This window comes from Anolis carolinensis, chromosome 2 (assembly GCF_035594765.1).
Source record: "Anolis carolinensis isolate JA03-04 chromosome 2, rAnoCar3.1.pri, whole genome shotgun sequence".
In the NCBI taxonomy this organism is placed as follows: Eukaryota; Metazoa; Chordata; class Lepidosauria; order Squamata; family Dactyloidae; genus Anolis; species Anolis carolinensis.
The window spans coordinates 266,443,209-266,449,836 of record NC_085842.1 but is presented as its reverse complement, the minus strand read 5'-3'; positions in this window follow the sequence as shown (position 1 = coordinate 266,449,836).

The following is a 6,628-nucleotide window of genomic DNA, read 5'->3' as shown; positions in this document are numbered from 1 at the left end:
TACATACAGCTTTTATTGTTACTAAAAACAGAACGGAGGTGAGAGAACAGGAAGTGAGAGAAATCTACCCCTAGGAAGGGAAATCTGCTCCTGGAAGAGTTATCATGGGGAAAAGGTGTCTCCACTGAAGCTTTCTCATCAATCTTTGTTTCCACAGCATGCCAAATTTTTCATAATCCAATTATTACAGGGACAGAAAGTGAGGTGAAATCTTCTGAACAGATGTTTCAACTTGCATACAAATTCAACGTAAGAACATACCTACAGAACTTACCTTGTTTGTAACATGGGGACTGCCTGCACTCATAACAAGAAGCATTTGGGCATTTTAAAAAAAGTGCCTCTATCAGTTTAAGAGAATGCTTGGATTAAATTTCTTTACCTAAATAGAATCTTAGAAACATAAAATTGGAAGAGTCATCTTATCCAACTCCCTGCCATGCAAGAATATACAATCAAAGTACTGTGCTCCTGACAGAATAAGTTGCTTACTCTTGGGTTACTGTGATCATTAAAAAGACAAGTTGTTTAGAAGACAAGCTGCATTGTAAGTGGCTGGAAAAATATTTATGGCATATCACATGTTTCTGAATTTGGATCATTCTAGTAGCCATTGCATCTATTCTGTAGTTAAATATTACATTTACACAGTATTGTTTGATGGCTTATCATACATCATAGGCAATCACCCATGGCTGAGTATGATTATCTTCCAGAGTTAGAGTCTTGGCAATGGGTCCATACATTACTTTAAATTCTGGACCCACATGGTTTTTCATGGTGATGAGGACATAGATTTCCAGATAGAAGGTGGTCATGACAAGGGTTTGTTTGATGTGCCTTCCTCTTGGCACATTTCTCCCTTTTGCCCTCCATTCGTACCTCATCAAAGTCCATAGGATCTTGGTAATAGCTGACCTCCAGTTAGAATGTTTCCTAGTTTCCAGTGTTTGTACCACATTTTCTTAGGTTAAGGCCATCTTTAAATTTTTTTGTTGTCTATCAACATTCTGTTTTCTGTTCTTCAGTTAGGAATAAAGTAACTGCTTTGGGAAACAGTGATCAGACATTGGAACAACATGGTCAGTCTAGCGAAGTTGATGGTGGAGAATCATTTCAGTGCTGGTGGTATTTGTACATTTGTAGGGATATCAAGTTTGATGGCTAAAATCACAGTAAAAGTAGAGTTATCTGTAACTAGTCTGATGGCCCAGAAGATCATTGAAGTTGGTAAGGAACCACACTCAAAGTGGAGGGCTTCACTACAAAACAGAAGGCTGAAGTCAAAACTCCCCCCAGGACTAACAACTAAAATTTGTAGGAAAAGTTGGAGGCTTGACAACTCTAATTCTTGCTTACTTTTTGCCTTCCTGTTGTGTCTTGTCTTCCATACACCTGTGGCAGGGTTTCTTCAACTTGTAACACCAACTTCTAATGCACAGTGCCTCCTCTAGCACCACCTTCCAAATGGCTCTAGCTATGAGGCTCTGCCTTGGTGGGATGAGGGGTCTTAAATGGAAATAACTAACTCTGGTTCTCTTCCATAAACTATACAATAAAGAATTGAACCCCTTCTAACTAAGGGAGGCTTAATTAGAGAAAATAGTAAAGTCTCTGCGGAGGCATGACACTTCCGGTTTCAAGAGATTCATGTTCTCAGAGAAAGATAATTCTGACACATTTCATCTTTTATTCTGATTAATCTTGGTTTCTACAGTTCCATTCAGTTTCGATATGTAATGCAAGTATTCATGTTTTATACTTCAATTTTTAATAGTAATTAAACTTTAAACAAAACTTTGTACTAAATCAAATTTTTCATGCAAAACTCCCAAGAAAGAGAGTCGATTTTCTGCTCTATCGTCTTTGCTTGGCTGTAGATTTTTCTTGACTCCAATTGACCTTCACAAAATTGCCTAGGTGGCCTTCACCCATTTTGTTCTTTCTCAAGGAACAGAGAAAAATAGAGCTGCTATACAATTCTTCTGTTTGTAGGCCAGCTTGTTAGTGTTCATTTTTCCTCTCTGAGCCTTTAACATGAGACAGGCAGGAACAGAAACTAAGTATAGAATCGCTGCCTGGCTGAGTTTTCAGCTGCTGATATTGGGGTCACTCCTCCACTGCCAGTGGTCTATTATAGTGCATGCAAGTATAACTGCATTTTAAATGCTTCAAGGATAGTAAAAGAAATTTAGTCTCAATAAATACATTCTTGCAAAATATTCCAGGTCATAGAGAAAACCCTTCCCTTTTGCTAAGACATAAAGGAAACTGCTAGTTATGTGTTCAACTTAGCAAAAAAACCTTTGGTTATTTCAAGACTTACCTCCCAATATACTGAAAAAATGTACGTATTTTGGGGAGGTCCTATCATCACTGTGATAGACCCATAGTTTTGAAATAATTTTATTTCTTACCCACCTCTCTTTGTGGCTCAAGTTGGGTTACAACATCACTAAAAACACAATAATCTAAAAACAGTATACAAAATACACATATTAAAATATATTTCTACAAAATACATATTAAAATAACAGAACAAAGATTAAACATGAGATGCAAGTTTAAACTGGCTGGATAGGCCTGCCGGTTTAAAGATATAGGTCTTTAGATGGTTTTTAAATTCCAATAGTTCATTTAGTTGTTGGATCTCTTCAAGCAGATTGTTACACAGTCTTGGGGCTGCCGATGAAAAGGTCCTCTGGGTGATGGCCGGCAGTTGGGTTCTGGCTGGTTGGATAATCACCACCCAGAGGACCTAAGTGTTTGGGGCGGATTGTATGGGAAAAGGCGATCCTTTAGGTAACCTGGACCCAAACCATGTAGGGCTTTAAGTGTCAAAACCGACACTTTGTACTTTTCCTGGAAACTAACTAGCAGCTAGTGGAGTGACTTTAATGTGGCTGTAATATGCTCACTGCTGGATGTTCCTGTAACCAATCTGGCTGCCGTATTTTGAACCAACTGCAGTTTCCGAACTTGGTACAAAGGTAGCTCAATGTAAAGCACATTGCAAAAGTCCAATCTTGAAATTACTAGTGCGTGCACTACTATCTTAAGGTCCCCAAAATATAGGAAGGGGTGCAGCTGGTGTATCAGTTGAAGCTGGTAATAAGCACTCCTGGCCTGGGCTGACATTTGGAGAGATGAATCCAGGAGTAATCTGCTCTATTTACATCCTATAACATACTCTCCAATATATCCCAGTTGAAAACTGGGCCAAACAAGATCTGAATGTGATCAAGATGGCTAAAGTGATTAATGATGATGAATATACAGATTAGGAGAGGAAGGGGAAAGGGAACGGGGAGAAGGGAAAAACTGGATGTTTTAAAAGCAGGTGAAAAGTAGGATGACAGAGGATTAATTGAGAATGCCCTTGTCAAATTGGGACATTTGGAGGGTATGTCTACAACCTCTAGATATGTTATATAGTGAAGCTGAAGTCCTCTAGGGAAGTTGGAAAAGAAGACTCGCAATACATTAGCAAGGGTTTCTTACTATGAAATGTTTAACAATGTCAACAACTAAATGCTTCTGAATGAAAGAAAAGTGGGAGGACAAGCTGACTGCCAATTTGTGCTGAAGAAGCTGAGACCTCAGTTCTGGTAATGATAATGAATTCCTGTGTTGAACATCTGCTCAGAGCCCTCTTCAAGGCACTTATTGAGAATAGTCCCACTGAGCCAAACTTGACTTGAAAACTTGCATTGGGTTGCATAACTTGTAGTCTAAGATAGAATTGTCTGAGAAATACAGTAGAATCTCACTTATCCAAGCCTCGCTTATCCAAGCCTCTGGATAATCCAAGCCATTTTTGTAGTCAATGTTTTCAATGTATCATGATATTTTGGTGCTAAATTCGTAAATACAGTAATTACAACATAACATTACTGCATATTGAACTACTTTTTCTGTCAAATTTGTTATGTAACATGAAGTTTTGGTGCTTAATTTGTAATATCACAACCTAATTTGATGTTTAATAGGCTTTTCCTTAATCCATCCTTATTATCCAAGTTATTCGCTTATCCAAGCTTCTGCCGGCCCGTTTAGCTTGGATAAGTGAGACTCTACTGTAAGACCAGATCATCAATTCTCTATAATCAGGAGAAGAGCATACTAGTCTTCTTTGCCTTTGTCATTATTTTTTAATGTGAAAAACGAGGACTCAAGCAGACAGTCTCATGTACGTGTGAAGAGTCTCTCCTTATGCCACAGAAACCTGGGTTCAGAACCATGAACGCTGGATCTATACTGCCATATAACAGAGTTTCAGAATGCAGATTAACTGCATTGCACTGGAATATGAGTCTACACAACCACACAATCCAGTTCAATGTAGTTAATCTGCATTCTGAAACTGCATTATATGGCAGTGTAGATCCAGACTTAGGCTTCATCTACACATCTTTTGTGATGCAGATTGAACTGGATTATATGGCAGTGTAGATTCATAGAATCCAGTTCAATGCAGTCCAGTATGGAGGGTTGGCTGTGTACAAAACTAATCTTAAAAATTATTCCCAAATCAGGGCAGGAATCTCATTATCAAAACCTCTCCGTATCACTTTTAGAAATTATACTGTTTAGCCGGTATTACACCACCTGATATCTGTCGGAAAGTAGCAGCCAGCAACGAAAGGACCAAGGCAGTGACATCTCCGGCCCATCCCCTGTTCGGATAGCAGCCAGCACACCAATGCCATGAATCTAGAAATAGTTTTCTAAGATCTACAGATACTCGCAGGAACATCACCGCAAGCGAGAGTCCAAAAGTGGTAGGTTAGAACCCGGAACCTCAATCAGTGGCTGAGACCGGTTGAGAGATTCCCTACACAGAAGACTGGGAAGGCGCTGAACAAACTGCACTCTGGCACCACAAGATGCAGAGCCAATCTTAAGAAATGGGGCCACAAAGTGGAGTCCACGACATGCGAGTGTGGAGAAGAGCAAACCACAGACCACCTATTACAATGCAGTCTGAGCCCTGTCACATGCACAATGGAGGACCTTCTTATAGCAACACTAGAGGCACTCCAAGTGGCCTGCTACTGGTCAAAGGACATTTAGTATAATGCCAAGTTTTTAACTTTGTGTTTTTAATACATTACAACTGTACCCTCAGTTTGCCTCTGTTTTTTTTGTGTGTGTGTCAGGAGCAACCGGAGTTGCTTCTGGAGTGAGAGAATTGGCCGTCTGCAAGGATATTGCCCAGTGGATGCCCAGATGTTTTTGATGTTTTGTGGGAGGCTTCTCTCATGTCCCCGCATGGAGCTGGAGCTGATAGAGGGAGCTCATCCGTGCTCTCCCCGGGTGGGATTCAAACCTGGCAGCTTTCAGGTCAGCAACCCAACCTTCAAGTCACAAGGCTTTTATCCCCTAGGCCATCGGAGGCTCCTAATACAATAAATAAACAAACATCTTTAGGGTGTTTTTCTTCTTTTAAGCATGTTAAATTTCAGGCCTTGCACAGCTAGGGCTACTTCATAGATCTGTAGATAACTTTAGATTTGCAATGGTATGTAGGGCGGTATAGTGGCATTTGCACATAATCAACAATACTATTTTTTTCTTCTAAAGAAGCAAGAGCCTACCATACACAACCTTTCAATAAATGCAAACGTAATGCCAAAAAATCTATACTTGATTCAGTGGGCCCCTCGGACAGATCTTATGCCCCCCAAGAGTTTTTGTGGTACTTACACCAGAATCACAGCAAAACAAATCTGACCATAATAGTATGGTCCCAAAGGTTCGTGGAAGGCAGAACACATGATATCGTAATCAACTGCTGCTTTTAAAAAGATGAGCTGTCATCCAGAGAAACCTATGGCTCCAGAAAGTCTAATAGTTTCTATCCTAGATTTCAATCATCAAGCCACTACTTGGGGTTTCAAAGACTGGTTCTGATGTATTTTTGGGCAAAATGCCAGTGGATCCCACTCTATGAATTGAAGAAAATGAGCCTGGCTTGTTCCCTATTGCTTTGTACCCCTGAGTGTTCGATGAGTGTAATCTTCCTATTTAATGTTCACCAGACTCTACCTGTTATGATTACAGCTATGCCAGAACATGCACAAATCACATCCTCTGAACCTTTTCCAGACTCCTTTAAAAAAAAAAAAAAGAACACTAGCTAACAATGCAGAATTGAGCACAAGCACAAGCAATATTTCTGGGCGCAAATCAAAATCACATCCTTCACCAATGTTTTGAGATACGATCCAGATATCCTTCTTTCTCATGCTTTAACAAAAAGACAAAGGCTACACTGAAATAAATCAGACTTAAAGAAGCCCCCAACTCTGACTTCTTCTTATATATAGTCTTCTCTGAAAAATACTTACTGTAGTTTCCTAATCAACCACATTTTACATTTCATACTTTACCTTCTAGAATTTGAAATCAAAAGAACACTCATTTGTAATAAATGATCTAGATTATTAAATATCCCTCAAATAATCTTGAAAGGAATATATATATGCATGAGCACACACCATTACTTTCTCTGTCAAGCACTATTTATTTCCATTTATCTGAAATATTTGCTGTTTCTGGTTGGAAGAATGGGAGTGCTGTCAAATACACTAAGGTTATTTTAGAGAGGGGATATTTTTGGAGACTA